We start from the raw sequence: 22064 nt of genomic DNA on the forward strand, positions 1-22064 counted from the left end.
GCGGCGGGAATAGACGCCGCCCAGCACGGCAGGGAGCTGGTTGGCTAATTCAGCTGTTCTTCTCGTCCCCTTTAGAGACTGATTTGAGGGGAGATTTCTGTGCCAAGGGCTGTCAGGAGAAACATCTATCAATCACCTGTCACAAGGCATTTGTTTGGCTGGTGGGATTTAATATGCTGTAGATTAGAATGTGTTGCTTTTGTCGCTGTGGAAAAAATACAGATAATTTTTCAGGCATGTTTGACAGGTTCCAAAAGAATGGCATACGTGTCTCTGATTAATGACTTCCTCCTGCGTTCCTGAGACTGTTGCCTCAGGACATTTCATTAACATATAAAAGCAGGGACCTGTTTGGAGATGGTGGAGAGAATCTGGGTCCCGAGCCCATTCTGGGTGAGACTGAGGTGTTCACACTCAATTCCTCTCCAGACACAAACCGTGTCAAGTGGCAATCAGCTCTCACTTGGGAGTGCCCTTGCTTTCCCAACCACAGTTCTCATTTATTCAGCAAATATTTAATTAGTAGACACCATGCACAAGACTCTACATGCCAGACTCAGCGAGGACCCTGCCCTTGAAATGTTTAATTTCTAGCAGAGACGGGAAGGAGAATTAACTCAATAAGCATCGAGTGTCTTTGGTGTGCTATCTCCCTAGCTATTGAGAGTCTAACAGGGAAAGAAGCAAGAAAGGTCACTAATATTTAATGAGCATCTATAATGGTCCAGGCAACATATTAGGCAAGTGCATAAGACTTTTCTCATTTTATACTCGTAAATATTCTTATCTTCATTTTGGGGGGGGAGGGGAAGTGAGAAAACTGAGACTCAAAGAAATCTTTGCAATAAGAGTGATATAAGAATCCAAATCCAGATCATCCTGCCGCCACTGAGTGAGAAAGACAGGGGTGGGATGGGATGGAATGTAGGGGGGGACATGGGTGAGAGGTGGGCATGTGCAGAAAAGTTTCTCAGAGGAAGTGGCATTGAGTACTGAAGGGGAACAGGACATGAACGAAAGCACTACATAGGCTCTGAGGACAAGGAAGACATGAAGCTGCTCTGGGCAGACTGCAGTGACCCTCTCTGTGCCTAGCCCGTGTGTTCTTTCTAATGTGGCAAAGACACTAGTGACACAGAGCATTTCTCTCCTCCGCCAGACCCAGCCCACTCTCAGGAAGGGATACAGGGGGTGGTGGAGCACCCCAGGACTGAGGTATAATAGGCATCTGTGTGGACCACTCATTTCCCCCAAGCTCTCCCTCTGTGGTGGCCCCTGTGGTTGTCGCTTCCCTCACCATGGTCTCCTTCTCTGCTCCTCCTGCCTCTCTCCCTGGGTCTCCTCAAGCCTTCTCACTCTGCCCTTCATATTGATGTTCTCAGCAACCTCAAACATCATCTCCATTCAGCTCTACCCTGGTGACCTCACACCTCTCTTCAGGTTTGACCTCTGACTCCTGACCTCTTGTAATGTCAGTTCTGACTTTGTGACTGCTGTGAGCCCTCCTTCTTTCCCATTCCCATTTCCCCGGTTTATTTCAAGTCTGAATTCCATCCCACCTGGACTATAGTGGGCCCGTAGTAGATCCTCCTTCTGGTTCCTTCTTAAAGCCCATGCTAATGGTGGTGAAACTGTGTTCATATGCATTTCTCTTACTATTCTACAATAGTAGAGAGATTATTCTAGACTCTCTTCTAGACAGACCAGTGTCGTGTCTCTTTGCATTTCAGGCATCTGTCCCTCTCTAAGCTCTCAGTGATGCTTGTGGGATGAACAGCCCATCCTATGGCCTGCAACCTGTCCTGCACACAACTGCAAATTCAACTTGCTAACACTCTGCTAGGAAACTTCAGTGGCCACCATTACGGACAGAATAAGACTTAAATTCCATAGCCTTCCATTTAAAGCCACTCACAAACTGGCCCTGGTTAACCCTTCCAGTCCTGTCTCTTACCACTTTCCAAAAGTAACTCATTATTCCAGTAAATTCAGCCCCTCCTCTCACCTACCACACCTGTGCTTTCTTGCCTGCCTCCACTGTATCCTCTCTTCCTCCCTTCCTAATTAAATCCTACTCAGTTTACAAAGCAAAATTAAAATCCCAGCTCATTCACAAGGCTTTCTAGATTTCCCTAGCCTTATCATCCCTCCCTTTTCTGAACTCGCTTGGCATCTAAGGTCTAAAACACTCATACCTCTTGCCCTAGTTGCCTTTTCCTGTGAGGCATCATCCACGGGACTCAGGCTTTTCTCTCTACTAGACTGTAAACACTGTGAGGACCAGGACACTGGCCCACGTAATATTTGTACCTCCAATGTGCTCTGCATGTTTAGGATGCTGAATAAAGCTGTCATTATATTATCGCCTTCTAAAACTTACAAAAGATAATTCTTCAAAATGCACCCTTTCCTTTTTGCATGAGTCAGATTCCATCATTATTCAACACACAGGCACAATGCAAGTCAACTCAGATCCCACAAGCCAAGCCTTTGCAAGGCTTCTTCCGAGGTAGCCATGTCTGCAGGGCACATACCTGCTCTGACTAGCAAACGGGCTGGGAGTGTGACAGTTCAATGGCAGGTTCAGTTAGGGACTGCGATCCAATGACAGCGTTTGATACCTGTAATGGGAACCACTTGTTCTTTCTGAGCGAACTTTGAAAAACAGCCTTCTTACAATCAGAAGGACTTGCCGAGCCAGCACTTGGCCCACTTTCCACTTATGTCATTCCACTTCACCCTAAAACTCATTTTATTCTTTTGATACGTTATGGCCCAGATAGTAAATGGTTTATGCTAGAACATACTGCCCGATGGATAGTACACTGACTTTCTCAGCTTAATTAAATATCTACCTGGAGGGATTACAGCCAAGCAGTGGCTGAAGCTTGAAACCCTACCCACCTGCTTCTGCATACTTCCTGCACCTGAATGGCCAGGCTGAAATGCCCCAAAGAAAGAAGGCTGTTGTTGTCAAAAGAGGTTGCATTACCTGCTCATCCAGTGGGATGAATTTTCATCATGCTAAAAATCTTTAGCTGAGCAAGATGGGGATCATTGCAAGGGGAGAAAAGTGAATGGGAAGTTCCACTGACTTTGCAAACTAATCCCTGCCCTGAACACTGATCTGGGAGCAACCTCTCCCCTTCTTACCTGTCCTAAAATGAAATACAGGAATTATGAAAGAGGGTGGAATTTCAATCGCGGCTGCTTTTAATTCTTTAGGTACCTACATAATTTCCCTCAGACAATGACCTTGTATTTCAGAGCCTTGTATTAGTATGGGTTTGCTCTTAAATCAAAGATTCCCAGATGCATACACCGTTTGCCAGTTGAAGGGCCAATCTCTAGTTCCCACACGTCTATTCACTTTTTCTTCCCGGAGGCCGCTGGCAGCATCTTCACTGGGACAGCATTCCTGTGGTGACACCCAAGGAACTGCTACCTTAAGATAGGGGACAATTAAATTTTATATTAAGGTCTATATGTATAACTCCAAGAAGCTATGTAATTGTGGTACTATTTCTAAATGAAAAGTAGTTTCATTCAAATTACAAATTGCCCTACACCTTGCCACATGTGCAGGTCTGTGATAACCAAATCTATATCCCACATCCTCTTATACTGACAGTTCAGTAGCAATTTTGACAAAGGCCATGAAGTTTGGGATCAGATGAACCAGCATTCAAATCATGGGCGTGAGACTTTGGGGAAGCTCCTTGATGTCTCTGTTTTCTCCTTTATACAAAGGGGAAATAATACCTGATTCCCAGGATTGTGGTGAGGATTAAGGAAAGCTATGGTTTCAAAGTGCTTTGCACCATGCCTGGCACATTGGTTTTGAATAAATTGTACTTAATTTCTTCCTTCTCCAGCAGCGAATTAGATGGTGTTCATATAATGCCAAAGGAGCTTGTTACTTTAGTTTGTAAACATTCCAATAATTTACTATCAATAAGTAACAAAAGGAAAAAAATCATGGCTTACTGGTGTCCGATACAGCTTATTTGTAACACAATCAATCACTGAATTGTCTGGTTGTGGCTGTTGTATCAGGGAGCAATAAATTAGTGACTCCCATGTTTGGTGGAAATAAAGAGTGAAGAGGTGAGAGAGATTGCTAAACAGAAAATAAAAGCTTTTCATTGAGTCCCTATTTTCATTGAAGAAACTGGTGTTTTCTAAATCAGTGCACACGTGCCATGCTTTAATTTCATCACATCTGTCTTTCTCAATTGCTCAGCTGCAACACAGTCGCAAATATTTTATGATACTTAATTTCAAGAAAATTGTTTCACCATGGTAGCAAAATAACAACAAATGTAATGGAAAATACATTAAATATAATTCCCTACTGCACAGAACTTTGTAAAAGTCATCAATATTTATACAACATGTAAGTGGGAAAATCAAAGATACCTAGACTGAGGCAGAGAGCATACACATACAGGGTCCCTTCCTGATAGTGGGATTTTCTCTGCTTAGATTATAGGAAAATATTCTGGGATGTTCTTCTAATATAACTTTTCTCCAGCATGTCTGAAAATTGTTCTCTAGTCTAAATGCATCTCATTTTTGTCACTAGAGCAATTATTCTTACTTAGTTTTTAAAAATGAGGTTGCCTTTGGCCAAATCATCATGGTATAACAAATGAGACAATATTAAAGAAGGGAGGTGGGGGGATTTGGACCAAGATTAAGGCTTCTTATACAGGTATTCAACTGTAATCATAAAAGAGAAATCATTGGGTAAAAAGTGGACTTAAACTTCTATTGAGTCATGGTGAGTTGGTGGGTCTTTTTCCATCATAGCCATTGGGAATCCAGCCTAGTTGTCACGAAATAGTATCTTTGAAATCACTGATAATGGAGCAAAATGTGTTATTTTGATAATGTTGTATTAAACTACCGTTGACATCTTGGTCAGAGCCTCCTATTCTGACCTATTTTGACCTATTTAAGCCACCTGCTTTGTGCCTGCCACTGTGACATTTGTTGGCTTTCAGTTAAGAGAGACAAGAAGCATGTGTTCCCCTCAATTTCTGTATCACAAAGTATGCACTGAAACTTGTTTCTTCTTTATCAATTTATTTTAATTTGTTGTCTGCAATTAAGGTAAATAATGAGATTACAGCACACTGCTCAGTGGTGGTCAATCCCTTGGCTTTCAAAAGCGAGAATGATGACCAGCATTTATTGGGCGGCAAGTATGCTTGGCGTTTTCCATATATCACTTCAGTTCATCCTCACAACAGCTGTTTGAGATAAGTATTACTGTACCATTTTACAGCTGACAAAGTTGAAGTTTAGCAGTGTCATGGAACTTGCCAAATGTCACCCAAGAAGTGGCAGAATCAGGGTTCAGGCTGAGACATGTTCAAATACAGACCCCTGGTTCTTTCTACTGCATCAGGCTGCCTCTCTCAGAATTATTGCAATTCCCTTTATATGGACAAAAGACCCCCTCAAACAGCTATTGGTGGTTTGCTTTCCCCAATGACATTCCAAGGAATCTGCTCCAGAAAGTTTTAAGTAAACACAGGTTTAGCAAAGAGATAGTATACAAAGTGTTTTTATTTTGGAGAAAGAAAACTACAATATGTTTAATCCACCATCAAATCTGTGCTTATTTGTTTTCCTGGTTCTGTACGAAGTCATTTTCTTCTACAGAGAAAAAATTAGGATTAGGCTGTGAACTCTGCAGCCACAGGTTTCCTAAAACAGTATGTCCTCGGAGAAGAGGAATCACATCAAGGATTGCTGACTGACAGCCTTTTAATCTCGGAACTAGTACCTCAATTTCAGGAGTTGCCAAAACAAGACAGAAGATATATGAAGACAAGGCTGACTTTGGGGAAAAAGGTCATCCCCAGTGTTGCCAAGAGCTGAGTTAGCAAGCAATGCTCATAAACAAGCTCCATTATGTTTTTACCTCCTCTGCACAGCTGGGTCACCCCGCCGAGTGATGTTCCCATCACCAGATGTGCCGATTCCCCAGTGCAATGGCAGCTCACAGTTTATCTGACACATGTATTTAGTTCCGAGGGTCACCGCTCTCCTAGGTCAGCATTTTTCTCACTTCTCAAGTAAATCAGGCATGACAAACCAGTGTGTCATCCGTGTTTTTCTCTGTCCCAAATATGCTGTTCAATCAATACCAATTCCCAACGGTTACAACAAAGGCAAGTGTTTTCACTCTGTGCTGGTGCGCTCCCAGCCTGGAGGCCTCATGATGGTTGAATGACATTGAATGGACATGTTAGAAGTAACACATTGTCCCAATGGGCTACACTAGGAATTCTCATCTTCCTTGAAGTATTGCAAGCCCAAGTAGGGCAGGAAGGAGAAACCCACACTCTTATAGAACTTCTTCCCACATAGCTCTTCACAGGTCCTCTGAAATATTTTTCAACAATCAGACTGTAAGATTACATTTTTCAAAGCAGACAGCACAATAGAATATTGACTTGAAATTTTGTGAGTTAAATATAAAACTGCATTGCCTCTAAATGAGAATCTCCTGATTATTGAGGGGACTGCCCCTGAATGTAGGTAGTGTAAATGGTTACCTATTCACCACTGGCTTACTAAATCATCCAAACAGTCAGAGATTTTGCACATATTATACCTGACCGCTAGTCCCAGGCCTTGTCTTTTCAATGGAATTGCAAATTATCTTGTGGTTCCTTTCACAAAGAAGTCTTTTATCCTTATATGTCATTGCTATGCACTAAATGCTTGTGTCGACCCTCCCCCCTCCACCCCAATTGATATGTTGAAGCTCTAATCTCCAAAGTGATGATATTTGGAGATGGGCTTTGGGAGGTAATTAGGATTAGATTAGGTCACAAGGGTGGGGCCCTCCTGATGGGATTGTGGGCCTTATGAGAAGAGGAAGAGAGAGCTCTGTCTCTGTGTGCACCCACTCAAGAAAGGCCAAGTGAGGACACAGAGACAAGTCAACCATCTGCAATCCAGGAGGTGGAATCCTGGGTTTCACCAGGAACCAAATAGGCTAGCACCTTGATCTTGAACTTCCAGCCTCCAGAACTGTGAGAAATAAATCTCTGTTGTTTAAGCAGCCAGTCTATGCTGTTTTGTTATGGTAGCCTGAGCTAAGACTGTCATAATATCACTTCAATAATATCACTTCAAATCAAATTTAGCTACTACTGTTACCCAAAAATAAATGAAAAAACTTAGCAGCAATGGGGTAAAGAGCTGTGCAAGGTCATGGTCCAGGTAGGTCCAGGTCTAGAATGCTCAGTTGTCATCTAAGCAAAGCAGAATTCCTGAACATGATTCTCACCACATTCATCCCCAAATACGTTTTTGTTCCAGAGCAGGAACAAACGTAGGGAGGTAGGTTTGGGGTACAAACGCGTGTCAAGTGACTGTGTCTTATGAATTCAAATTCAGAACACAGGGTAGACAAGTGTACTTCTGGGAACAGTAGGACAGAAATGCACAGGACAAGAATGCACAGCGATTGCAATTATTATGCATGGAAAACATTTTCTTCGCTTTTTTTTCAAAATGTTTGTATGTGAACATGATTTCACTTAGCACTCTTTAGCCTGCAAGCGACTGAAACTCATCCGCAACTACTTAAACATCTGACGGAAGTGCAGGGCTGTGGCTTCAGGCCCACCGGGTCTGGGTGTTCTCTCTGTGTATCAGGTGCCTGTGTCTCACCAGCCTTCAGTTCTGTTTCCCCTGCGTTGGCTTTATTCTAGGGCAACTTCTTCCAAAGTGGGTGGAAAGAAGGGCACCAGAAGCCTCTGGTTTACAGTCCAGCCATGAGGGAGGAAGAGATTAGGGGTTGACGGTCACTGGCCAGTCTGAGTCACTTGTACCCCTGACCAAGCCTGAGTAACCATGGGCCAAATCCTGTCCCTACCCTGAGAATGGGTGTGGAGACAGCCATCTGCAAATCACAGCCTGAGGCCAGGAGAAGGGCGGTTCCCCAAAGAAAAGTAATGCGGTCACATGCGTAGGAGGAAAAGCTACAGCAACAACAGACCAACAGACAGCTGTTGCTTATTCAACCTCTTCTGTTTAAGGTGCCTTATTTTATTGTATTCTATGTATCCTGTCTGAGTTGTTTTATTCTTCTAACGCTGAATGTCATGTAAAATGCATGATGTGCTACAAACTCCATTCAAAAGACATAAGGTTAGGCCATAAACTAAAACTCTAAAACATTCCTTGTAAACTGCTCAAAAAAATGTTTTAAATTTATGCTTTCTCATCAAAATGCACAGCTTCCTGTGTAAATATACACGTATATGTGTGTACATGTGTGTATATGTGTGTGTACATATATATGTACACATAGATACTTATCATGGTATTTACTAGAAACAACCTGCATCCTTTCCCCTTTCCTCTCCTGCCCCTCTTCCTTCTTCCCAGGCACTGTTCTAAGAGCTGGGAATACAGCCTTGAACCATAGAGATCAGCTCTTTGCCTAATGTAACTTGCTTAATGGAGGTAGAAATGGAAACAAAAAACAAGACTACATGGGGAATGTCATCTGATGTCTGTCCCCCGTAAAGCTGGCATCCCAAGCTTTTAAGAAGGCTGGGACTTGCCCGTGTGGGTTCCCTGCCTGTGCTACGAGAGGAGAAGGGAGAGCCCAGGCCGGGTCCCCTTCCTCCCGGAGCTCCTTCGTGGGCAGCTGCTCCCGCCCCGAGCTCGGTGCATCCCTCCTTGCCCTGCCCGGCCGCACCTTGCTCCTCCCCGCTTCTCCTGAAAGCCCGTTTAGGAGGAACACGCTTCAGTTTTAAGGTTCCTGTACCAGCGTTAAACCAATCCCAGGCCGCAGCGTCTTCCTGCTTAGGGAAAATTGCCCTGCTGTTACTGCTCCGCGTTGTAGGTAGACATGATTTATGTCCTGCATCCCCAATAAATCCTCTAAATTGTTTTCTGTGTGTGTCTTTTCATCATTTTACACCTCCACATTTGCTGCTGTTGTTTTAGACTGGACAAAAAGGCTAAGATTGCGGACATGACTAAATTGTTAACCTTCAGGACGTTAGCTCGGAGCTGGCAGGGGCTTCGCCTGTTTTGTTGATGTGTACCCCAGGGGTAAGAGTGATGCTCAGCATTTGTAGAATGAACTGCAGAAAGTCCCCAGTGATGAAATTGCGCCTTTCAGCAGCAACTTGAACCGTTTCTGATAATCCCGCGTTCGCTGCGGTCGATACCCCCACCCTCCTTGCCCGCCCTCTTCTCGCTCACGCTCACCCACTTAAGGGCAGCGCATGTTCCAGCCAGTGACCATTTCTCCCACTCCCTCTGACTAGAGTTTGCAGAGTTGCAGCCTCTGATTCTCTTATTTAAAAATTTATACAAAAATAAATGTATGCATGCATCCGGAATTGTTTGCTGGATTCAAATCTCCTTCCGTGTCTGTTCATAATGTCATTATATCCTATAATGCCTCAAAGTATGATTTTTGATGTGTTTCTGTTTCAATTCATTGTATCATTACATTTTAATCTCCAGGAAGGCTTCAGAATCCCCGGGAAAAAAAGGGGGCATATAAAATGATATAAGCCTCAGAACCTTGCGAGGTTCGCTGTGCGCGATTATCCCACAGCACTCCAGTCTTCAGAGTAACGCGGCTAAGCCTTTATCAACGCCTTTTCAGGTTTTTGCAGTTTGAGCATAATCTCCCTGGAATGTTCTGAATCTTATCCTCCACATGACCTTGTAAGAAACCAGAGTATGCACAGATTCAACATGGGAAGTGCTCAGCAACCTGTTTCAGAATCTCGGGGTAGAAGTGGGCCGGCATGAAAAGGAGGGAGTGATTTCAATTCAGTCGCCCTTGGAACCTGGCGTTACCCATGTTCCTTAAGGATCAAGATACAGCAGTTATTTCACTAAAAAAACGAAAAAATCCTATTTGTTATAGCACACACAAGAGATAAAACCTTAGACTGCTGGTGTGGCCGACTCTCCTTCCTCTCTGTTCCAACCCCGAGGCAGGGACCTCCATCGTTTCAGACCATGCCTGTGTAGAGCTATACTTCGTGGACCTTCTTTCCACCTCTGAGAACTTGGTCTAGTGACTATCTTTATTTCTCAGCTTCCTCGTTGGTAAAACCGGGGTAATAACAGCACTCCCCGCCTTGAGCTGGATTCTGTGAAAAGGCTTAGCACATAGTGAGCCTGCGCCAGCACACAGTAAGTCTTCAATAAATGCAAGGCTTTGTAGTTGTGGGGAAAACCTTCCCTCTTGTCAAAGAAATAATGTGCAGGATTCAGGATGAGGGAAGTAGGAGGTTTTATGGGGAGAATAATTTGGAAATTGGATATGATTAAAAATATAAAAGTAATAATGTAGTGGTGAAATAGTTCTGGACCAGGAGTCGGGAGGTCTGCACGTAGTTCTGGCTCTGTGGCTAATTAATCGTGTGACTTGGGCTGAACAAATATTTTCTGGGCACCTACCATGTGCCAGGCACTGAGGATTCAGAGGCCAAAAAACACTGTCCCTGTGCTCCAGACATTCACAGACTTGTAGAAGAGAAAATTACGTGAACACAGAAATAAAACACTATGTGATCCACACAATAAAACAATTTTAGAAAAGGGAATAATTTAAAGTCTCTGGAGGGTTAAAGAAGGCTTCCCAGAGGTGGGTTTGAAGCCAGTCTGGAGTTAACAGATGTGAACACAACTGAGGAGGGGGAGTCAGACAGACTTGGGTTAAACACTCAAACCAGCATGTTAGAGTTGAGTGAACTTGGATAAGTTATTTACCCTGCACTGAGCCTCAGTTTCCTCTTCTGTAAACCACCTGTTTTGCAGGATTCTTAGAAGGATTAGAAATAAAATGTATAAAGCATCCAGCTGGGATCGTTAACGTAGGTTAAGTTTTGGACATGTGGTAGAAACACAGTTGTACATTCCTTCCCCTCTGAAACGCTTTCAGCCCTCACACTCTAAGCCTTTATGCATCAGACCCGAAGGAATGTTATGCTGTCACCTCCAAGTGCAGTTTTAGAAGCTACTATGAACTTTACTGGAACTGAAAGTTTAATGTGGAAAGTTTCACGAATAGTTGTTGGTTCAGGTAGAGAGCCTGGGTGAATAAAGACATAAATATATTTCCAAATTTCATCAGCTTTTCCACTAGGGCAAAGCAAAGGTTTAGTTATTTGTTCTGCCTTTTCCTTCTTTTTCATTTTTTGTGGGAAGTCATTCCATCTAACAAATTATCATCAATCCTATTTTCTCCTTCTTGGTGGGCACGATATACCACCCAACATTTTAAGCCTGAAGGGAAAACATCTTCTCTTTCTACAGAAAATTCCAAGTCTCTCACCCCACCCAAACCAAGGGAGACTCCCTTCCCTGGATTAGGAAGCCCAAATTCCAAACTGCAGTCTTATTCACAAACGCTTACCAGTTTGAAAACTCAACTGCATTGCACATTCTACCATCATAGAATTGTCAAGGAGAAGGATGCTTAGATCATTTGGTCCTTCTTACCCCTACAGATGAGGAAATACAGACTGGGAGAGATGCAATGAGGCACCAAGGTCCCATGGCTAGCTTAGAAGCAGGGTCAGGAAGAGAATTTGAACTCTAGACTCCTAGACAGTGCTCTTTCCCCTGCAAATTCAGTCTTTCCAAATAATCATCAAGTCAATGTAAAAATCCAAATGTAATCAAACACATTTAGCCCTTCAGTTGCATTCTCTGGAAAGTCCTGATAAATGCAATACTGACACAACAGGAGGGGAAAAAAAGAAGATTAAAAACAAATGTATAGGAGTTAAGTCATGTGTTAAATTCTAGCAAGATGTTTGCTATTTTTCATTCATTTCCATGAAGCCCATGAATCATGGGTTTCATGATTAGATAAATATTAATTACGAGAAAAGCTGAAATATTCTTGGATATTTCAGGGGGACAAAGTGTTTTTCCCTTAATTTCAGTGTGAATATAAAATGAAAAGTGACATTAGGTAAAAACTGAGGAAATCTGAATAAAGTATGGACTTTAGTTAATAATAATGTACCAACATTTGTTTATTAATTGTGATAAATGTGTCATACTAATGTAAGATGTTAATAATAGGGAGACTGGGTGTAAGGTATATGGAAACTCTCTATACTTTTTCTAATATTTCTATAAATCTAAAACTGTTATAAAAAATAAAGCATATTTTAAAATATAAAATAAAAAACAAACAAGCAAAACCCTTCCACTTATGTTTCACCGTGATCTTATATCGTGGACCATCACAATAGTGCTTAAGTTAGAATGGAACTGTGGGAGTGTTTAAATGGCATGAGACTCCATATAAACATGAGTCTGTATTTCAGGCTGTGTGCAAGGCAAATGCAAGCGACTTTTAAGTATCTATTGTTCCTCTAGCCTCACTTCATTACAGTATATTGCTGTGAGCAAACTATTAGTGGAGAAAGAGAATGGCCTTCAGGATGCCAAGCACTTTATGTGCATATTTCACCTAATCCTCAGGACAACTTGCTGAGATGTACATTGCGCTACCCCTATTGTGTAGACGATGAAATTATGTTCAGGGAAGGTAAGAAATTTACTTAAGGGTTTTCAAATATGATAAAATTTATTCAAGATTTGTTTCCACATCCCTACATTATTTTTCTTAAACATTCGATGTTCTTTCCTCTTCTTAGTATCGATGAACATAGACAACATTTTCTCAAGAGCTGGCCAAAATATGAGATAGCTGTTGCTAGTTTTTAGTCATCATCTTTTTTTTTTTTAGATGTGACTTATTTCTCAGACCTTCCTTATTTTGGGTGACTTTGACAATATTGAAAAGTAACGATAAGGCAGTTTGTAGAACATCTCTTGATTGGGGTTTGTCTGATGTTTTTCTCATGATCTTAATGGGCTTAGGGGTTTTGTGAATTGCCCTTTTCATCACATCATATCAAGGGGATTTACTGTCAATTTGATGTATTGCTGTTGATATTGATCTTGATCACCTGGTTGAGGTGGTATTCATCAGGTTTCTCCACTGTAAAGTTACTCTTTTCTCCCCCTTTCTACATGGTATTCTTTGGAAAAAAGTAACTATATGCAACCTACACTTAAGGAGTGGGAATTTATGCTCCACTTCCTTGAGGATGGAATATCTATACAAATTACTTGGAATTCTTCTACATATGACATTTATGGATTCTTACCCATTTATTTATTTATGCAATCATTTATTTATAGCAATATAAAGTCATGGATATTTACTTTACACTTTGAATTATAATCCAATACTACTTGAGTTATTTTATTGCTCAAATCATTCCAACTTTTGCTCATGGTGAGCGCTTTCAGTTGGCTTACATGTCTTTTTGACATACTCCCAACATTGTGGTGGTGGTGTTCTTTTTCTTTTTGAGAATTTTCTTACTTTCTGGGACTACAGGATGTTCTAGGCTCATCTTGTATATTTCCTGCCCCAGTATTAGAATCTGCCATTTCTACAAGAAACCTTGATTCCTTCCTTAGAGAATGATATTAGAAACCAAGATCTGGGTAGTAGGTATATCATAACTTGTGCATATATGCATATCTATAAATATTTCTATATGTGACCACCTGTATATATATTAAGCTCAGCATAAGTTCATGCTGATGTCTCTAACTTCAGTCCATGTCCATTATGACATGATTCATTCTAGCAAACTTCCTTCGCTTTTCTGTAAAATCCCTTTTGAACAGTGAGAAACCCGGCTCCCGCCATCCACCACCCATTTACTTAATTGTTCAATCCAGGATACATGTATAGTGGTATTAGAATTGTTGATACCTACCCCTATGGAAAACAACTTCCTCAACTAGAGCACTGTGCTTATATACAGTTTCTTTTGCCCTTAGTCTTACAGACTCCACTCATTTCCAGAATTATTTAGATCAGCACCTTTTCTCCCATCACCCTCAGTGACATTGTTTCACAGACTTGTAATATAGTTAGATTCTTTTGTCAATTTTTGTATTCCACCTGGGATCCTCTGGCATCCTAAATGATTTATTTTTAAGTTGCATACATAAAGGTTCATTCTTTGGGCTATAAAGTACTATGGTTTTGACAAAAGTATAGTTTGGTTTCACCAACCTAAAAAATCTCTTCTGTTTCACCTGTTTAACACCCCACTTTGCATCCCCACCTACATCCTCCCCACCTACTGAACCTCTAGAAGCCACTGATCTTTTAACTGTCACTCTGGTATTTGCCTTTCCAGATTGCTGTATAATTGGAATCATAAAGCACTTAGCCTTTTCACACTGGCTTCTTTAACTTAGCAACATGCATTGAAGTTTCCTCCATGTGGCTCTTTTTGTGGCTTGATAGCTCATTTCTTTTTATTGCTGAGTAATATTCCATTGTATGGATGTTCCACAGTTTGTTTATCCATTCAGGTGAAGACATTTTAGTTGCTTCCAGTTTCAGGCTTCTATACGTATTTGAATGCAGGTTTTGTACGGGCATAAGTTTTCAATTTAGTTGGGTAAATACCAAGGAGCAGGATTACTAAATCATATGACAAAATGATGGTTAGCTTTATAAGAAATTGCCAAACTTTCCTCCAAAGTGGCTGTATCATTTTGCATTCCCAGTAACTATGAATGATAGTTCCTCTTACTTTGTATCCTCTATAGTATTGGGTATTGTCATTTTTTTGGATTTTAGCCAGTTTAATAAGTGTGTAGTGGTAGCTCACTGTTGTTATAATTTGCAGTTCCCTGATGATAAATGATGATTTCTGATATTAATTTCTAGTTTAATTCCATTGTCATCTGAGAACATATTTCGTATGATTTCTACTTAAAAAAATTCTAATGTTGGGGCCAGCCCAGTGGCCTAGTGGTTAAGTTCATGCACTCTGCTACGGCTGCCCAGGGTTCATGGGTTCGGATTCCAGATGTGGGCCTACACACCGCTCATCAGGCCATGCTGTGGTGGTGTCCCATATACAAAAAAAATAGAGAGAGATTGGCACAGATGTTAGTTCACCGACAATTTTCCTCAGGCAAAAAGAGGAAGACTGGCAACAGATGTTAGATCAGGTCCAATCTTCATCACCAAAAAGAAAAAAAAAAATTTAATGTGGGTTTTATGGCTTAGAATGTGGTCTATTTGGTGAATGGTCCATGTGAGCTTGACAAGGATGTGTATTCTGCTGTAGTTACATAGAGTATTCTCTAAATGTCAATTGGGTGAAGTTTATTGATAGTGTTATTAAGGTCAACTATATCCCTACTGATTTTCTTCCTGCTTGATTACTAAAAAAGGAATGTTGAAGTCTACAGCCTTAACAGTGAATTAGTGTATTTCTCCTCACAGGTCTATCATTTTTTGTCTCACATATTTTGATGCTGTGTTGTTAGGTGCATACATGTTTAAGATTGTTATGCCTTCTTGGATACTTAGCCCCATCGTCATCATTTAGTGCTCCTCTTTATCCCTGATAATTTTCCTTATTCTGAAGTTTGCTTTGTCTGAAATTACATAGCTACTCTGGCTTTCTTTTGATTGGTGTGAGCATGGTATATCTTTAGCATGGTATATTTTCTTCTATCCTTTTACTTTTAACATTTCAGTGTCTTAATAGTTAAAGTGGGTTTCTCAAAGACAACATATATTTGAATCTTTTTTTTTTTTAAATCCACTCTGGAAACCTCTATCTTTAAACTGGCATATTTAGACAATTCACATTTTAAATGGTTATTCATGGATTGATATCTACCATGTTTGTAACTGTCCTCTATTTGTTGCATTTTTTTCTTTGTTTCTCTTTCCCTTAATTTTCTGCCTTCTCTGGTTTTAATTGAGCATTTTATATGATCCATTTTATCTCCTCTTTTAGCATAGCTAGTACAAGTTTTTTTAAAAAGAAATTTTTAGTGGTTACCCTAGAATTTGCAATATACATGTTATACTAATCTAATTCCACCTTAAAATAACACTCTATTGTGTTATTTGAAGTGCCAGCACCTTATAACACAGTGCTCTCAATTCCTCCCTCCTATCCCTGATGACATTGCTATAATTCACTTCACTTATAAATATGCTATAATCACCCAACACATCATTAGTATTTTTACCTCAAACACTTAACTTTTAGATCAAGTAAGAATAAGAAAACTCCTGAGGTCTGAAGTATTAAGAACTCTTTCCATTTCCCTTCCCCTGAATTGTTCATTTTGTCTTATGTATTAAATTTTGTTAGCTCTTATTTCCAGGGCCAATTATGCTCTCTATGTGCTTTCATAATCTCAATACCTTGGATTTTTCTGTAATTCCTGGGTCTTCTCTAGCCCAGAACATAAATTCTGTGATCCAAAATCCTAAACTGTTTCAACCGAATTCCAAGTTGAATGAAATTATAGGATATGCCCAGAAAATATGCCCAGAAAATAAGATTGAAAAAGCCCTGAACAAATGATAATTTTCTAATACTTTGCCTTCATTTTTTAATATGGTCATGACATCTATAAATGGTTAAGATAATAAAGATAATTGTAATTACTGGAATGACTTGATTTTTCTAATTTATAGAGACATAAATTTGATGAACATATGTGGGAATGAATATTAAGGATGTAGGATAATGGTGAAAGGAAAATAAAACTGGATCAGGCCCAATGTATAGATGTGGGTTCACCAAGCAGAGATTCTGAATTTTACATTGCCGCTTGAGGAGTTGGAAAGGGCTCTAACACTTTGTTTGGCTGAAACAATGACCAAAAGTGGCCCATAGTGAGCGAGATGGAAATCCAGAACTGTCTTGTTGTAATGTAGAGGAAGGGATACAAAGATTCTAGTGAAATTAGAATGTTAGAGTGGATTTTTCATTTAAGACCTACTTATACACAATGGAAGGGTCCAGAAGACATACCTTTCACCGTAACTGTGAGAAATAAATTTGTGAGAGAAGCCCTAGCATCCTTGAAGAGTTCTGTAATTGCTCTTCTCTGCAGGCCAAACCTCACAATGGTAACTGCAGTTACTGAACTGGGAAACGTAAGTGCAATGAGAATGATTGGATCCTGAGGTGCAAGGGCTAACTGGTGGCACTCGACAGCCAAGGGCAAGAAGGGTGTGGTTACTGTAAAGGACAGCAGAGTCAGAGTAGCCATCAGAAGGCTTGGGGTGGAAGGAGTAAATTGACAGCAAAGAGTCACAGGGGAAATTTTGAGAGTGAGGGAACTGTTCTGTATCTTTATTGTGGTTGTGAGTACATGACTATATGTTTGTCAAAACTCACTGAACCGTATGCTTGAAAAAGGTAAATTTTGCTGTATGTAAATTATGACTCAATAAACCTGACTTTTGAAAAAGCCATACAGATAAATCTGACACAATGGAAAGAAAATAAGGGTAGGATTCAGACATGCTTGAGTGTGATTTCCAGCTTCTCTGCTTATGAGCTCTATCATTTAACCATCCATCCATCCACAGTCCATCCATCTGTCTATCCATCCACCCAGTCAACATTAAAAAAAATTTCACATGCTAGGGATGATTAATTAACTAGGACAGAAGAATGGAAATTGATGGATTGGTCATGATGAATGAGGAAAAGAGAGGCAGTCTTAGGATTCTTTACTGAATCTACTTGAATTCTTTATTTTTAATTTTGTAAAATGGATCTAGTAAAATGTATTTCACAATGTTATTGAGAAGATTACTTGGGACAATGTAAGTAGTGCACCAATCACAGAGTCTACCACAGATTAGGTGCCCCAAAATTATTTGCTACTTTTTCCTCCACTAATATTTTATCAATATGAATACCAATAGCTATCTCTGTCCTTCAGAATCAGTGACATGCTAATGTTTTATTCATTGTCAAATCTCAGTTTCTCCTGCCCTATTGCTCTAAGGCTAAACTACCATCCAATTTGAAATAAGCAAATAATACCTAATTAGGATTGAAAAGTTGGCTTATTGGTGGGGACTTTGGGAGGGCAGATATCCCTTGTATTGGCTTAGAAATGGGAGTCTTATTTCTAGAAGGTAAGAGCTATATCATACTTCTCACTTAGTACTCATTAAAATATAAATACTGCTGGAATTTATATTTTAAAATTAGGTATCTAATTCTTCCATAAGAAAAATTGCTAAATTTTACTTAATGTGTGGAAAAACCAGTAAAAGTAAATATCATCAATGTTGTATATACTAGATTTTCCTCCCAAGAACATTTGACTTTTTAAAAAATATAAATATGTGTGTGTGTATATATATATATATATAAAATCTATTTTAATTCCACAGAACCATAACCAGGTTCTGATAATTTGATTTTCTGTGTAATAGCTTTATGATCATAATGACGGGATTACCAATTTCTCCCAGACATGCTTGATTTACTTCCTAAATTCTCTGAAGCAACAGATGCCTTCAGTAATTTTCTACACATTTATTTATTCAATCCTGCTTCCATTTATAGGTTATTCTGAGGGGCAGTATAATGATACATTAAGATGCCTACATTAATAAAGCCTCAAGTAGCAAAGGGATATAAAAAGTGTTCTATTATTTGAGCTGATGAAGAAAAAAATCAGCAAAATTGAAGATAGATTTATAGAGATTATACCATCTGATAAATGGAAGGAAAAAAGAATAAAATATTAACAAAGATTCATAGAAATGTGGGACACACCGTTAGGTACACAAACATTCACATAAAGAGAGTCACAGACTGACAAGAGAGAAAAAAAAAGAGCAGAAAAGAATTTTAAAGAAATAATGGCTGAAAAATGTCCAAAGCTAATGAAAAATATTAATCTATATATCCAAAAAAGCTTGTAAACTCCAAGTAGGATAAGTGCAAAGAGATCCATACCCACACACATCATAGTAAAAATGTTGAAAGTGAAAGACAAAGAGAAAATCTTGAAAAGAGCAAGAGAGAAAGGATTCATTACGTACAAGGGAACCTCAATGAGATCAACAACTGACTTTTCTTCAAGAAAAATTGAGGCCATAAGACAGTAGGATGACATATTCAAAGTGCTGAACGAAATGAAAAACTGTCAGTCAAGAATTATATCCAGCAAAGTAATATTCTAAAAGGTTAAATTCAAATAAGGATATTATGAGATAAATTGAAAACAGAAAATGCATTGATAGAAGGCCAATCCTACAGGAAATACGAAAAGAAGTTCTCGGGCTGAAAGCAAGTGACACCAGAGAATAATTTGAATCCACATGAAAAAAGGAAGTGCACCAGCTAAAATAACTGTAGATAATTGTAAAAGACACTATAATTGCATATTTATTCTTTTTAAAATTTGATTTAAAAAACAATTACTTCTAACTATATATGTATATTTGTATTGTTGAGTCTATAACATACATAAATGTATATATTAGACAATAAGAGTGCAAAGGAGCAGACGGGAACAAATTTGTTCTGGAATAATAAAATGACACCATAGGGTAACTCAAATTCATAGAAAGAGTTAACCAGAAATAATAAGGTTAATATAACAAAAACTTTATAAATATATACTTGCTACTTTTTCTTCCCTCAGCTTCTTTAAAACACATAAAATTGTATAAAATAACAAACTTAGCAATGCATTGATGAGTTTGTTTTATAGGTAGATGTAATATGTATAACAATACTAGCAAAAAAACAAGAAGAAGGAGTATAGCAATAGAAATATCAGACAAAATAGACTTTAACATTTTTTAAAAGATCATTGGAAATAAAGAGAAATATTTTATGAAAAAATGGTCAATCAGGAAGATATAACAATTACATATGGATATGCACATAAAAAAGAAGCCTCAAAATACGTGAAGCAAATACTGAAAGAAATAGAAAATTCAACAACAATACTGGGATACTAAAATGGCCCCCTTTCAATAACATGCAGAACAACCAGACAGAAAACCATCAAGGAAATGGAAGACTTGAAAAACACTATAAACCAACTAGACATAACAGACAACTATAGAAACACTGTATTCAACAACAGCAGAATATACATTCTTCTCAAGTGCACTTGGAACATTCTCCAGGATAGCCTGTATGCTAGGACATAAAACAAGCCTCAGTAAGTTTAAAAACATTGAAATCATACAAAGTTTGTTTACCAACCATAAAGGAATAAGATTAGAAAAAACACGATAGGACCTCAGTGTACAGTATGACAGTCTTAGGAGCTTTGTCAAACCCTTCCCCAGTGAAACTGGTGAAAATTATTTTTTAAAAAATTCATATCTCTCAAAATGGTCCTAAGGCATATAGCAAAATAAAAAAAAATTTATTCAAGAAAATCTACTGGGCCAGCCCCGGCAGCCTGGTGGTTAAGTTCAGTGCACTCTGCTTTGGTGGCCTGGGTTCGGTGCCTGGGCATGCACCTACACCACCCGCCTGTTTGTGGCCATGCTGTGGTGGCGACTCACGTACAAAAAGAGGAAGATTGACAACAGATGTTGGCTCAGGGCAAATCTTCCTCAGCAAAAAAAAGAAAAGAAAAGAAAAGAAAAGAAAAGAAAAAAGAAAAGAAAAGAAAAGAAAAGAAAAGAAAAGAAAAGAAAATCTACTAAAATTTAGTAAGAATAGCAAAAGTTTCCGGTATTTGAGCAGAGAGCCACTCTCTTCCTAAGTCCCTCCCAACTCAGTGAGATAGAAACCCCACTCCAGACTCGTGCAGCCAAGGACACAGCTCCCTCTCTCTCCAGCTCTCTGTCAGAGAGCTGTCTTCTAGGGAGGAGCAGGTCATCAGCATTTCTTATTCTTCCCCCAGCTACCATTGCTGAGGCCAAGTTCTGGGTGGGTGCACATTGTAATACATTAGTCCATAATGAATCTCAAAAATAGAAGAAAGTTAGGTAGAAATATTTCTGGAAATACCACTACACCAAGAACCACCAATACAAATATTACCAATGTAAAACTGGTGTTACTGTCATTATAACTACTTCCACTAGAGACAGCCTGACTACTGTTGATGTTATTACCATCACAACTATCCTTATTGTGAATACTTTTTCTACTACTCCAGACACAATAATTGCTGGTACTCAAGCCTTTACTACTTCCTCATGTATAAACACTACAGATATTGAGTGTACTACTAAAGCTACTAGAAATGCCATTACAGCATATGCTACCACCATTGCTACACATATTTTCAGCACAAAAACTACAAATTCAATGGCCACTTCTGACACAGTGCTTACAGACACTTACATTCCAAGTACCACAGCTATTCCCACCACCAAGACTATAAACAGTACAGGACATGCAGTAAATATTACTAAAATATAAAAAATAGAGGGAGAAAAACAGAGAGATAGAGAGAAAGGGAAAAGGGAAAATAAAAAGAGAGGAAAGCCAGGTAATAAAGAGAGAATAAATGCTAACACTGAGAACTTAGTTTGCTGTAACCCCCAATGTAATAACTGATGGGGCAAGGAACACCAGTGGATGATAAAACCATTCAGTGAAATGTTGTTGGACAACAATATAGTCACCCCACAGATTTACTTATTAATTGGAAAGTGGAAAAGAAAAGGACTTTACAATGGAGAACCTTTGCAGTCACCACATTCTAACAAATAAGCTAAACTGATGCTTGCTAACGGTGGGCAATCTCACCTCGGGAACTCCTGATGTGATGAGCATTAAATTCACAGCATCACCTAAGAAGGCTCTTGCCAAAAAAGTGTTCAATCCAAATCAAATCAAGCTTCCAGGCCTCGCTTGACTTATGGAAAATGCAGAAGATGAAGACTAAATAAAATGACACAAGGAAGAAATAATGAGAACCAGACTGTGAGTCGTTTTACATGGTGGGTTTGGACTCCATGAAAAGTCAACATTATGAAAGAAAATGTAGAGAGAATGTTCCAGAATAAAAGAAGTTAAAGAGCTATTAGAAGCAAATTCAATATGTGAACTTTGATGGGATACTGCTTCAAAAAACCCAACTATAAATGTATTTTGGAATTATTGGAACATTTGAGTAAAGACTAACTCCTAACTTATACTATGTAATTGCAATAATTTTAAGTCTATTAACAATATTGTTATAAA

At 39.2% G+C, this 22064-nt stretch overlaps 1 long non-coding RNA gene across 1 annotated transcript in view; it reads right to left on the minus strand.

Moving 5' to 3' along the window:
• The window catches only part of LOC131406411 (uncharacterized), a 32900-nt gene extending 11058 nt beyond the window's left edge, over positions 1-21842 (minus strand). Inside the window, exon 1 of the long non-coding RNA XR_009220134.1 lies at positions 21627-21842. This is a non-coding gene — a long non-coding RNA (uncharacterized LOC131406411). The remainder of the gene's footprint in view (positions 1-21626) is intronic.
• Positions 21843-22064: the final 222 nt, after the last annotated feature.

Source organism: Diceros bicornis, chromosome 5 (assembly GCF_020826845.1).
Source record: "Diceros bicornis minor isolate mBicDic1 chromosome 5, mDicBic1.mat.cur, whole genome shotgun sequence".
In the NCBI taxonomy this organism is placed as follows: domain Eukaryota; kingdom Metazoa; phylum Chordata; class Mammalia; order Perissodactyla; family Rhinocerotidae; genus Diceros; species Diceros bicornis.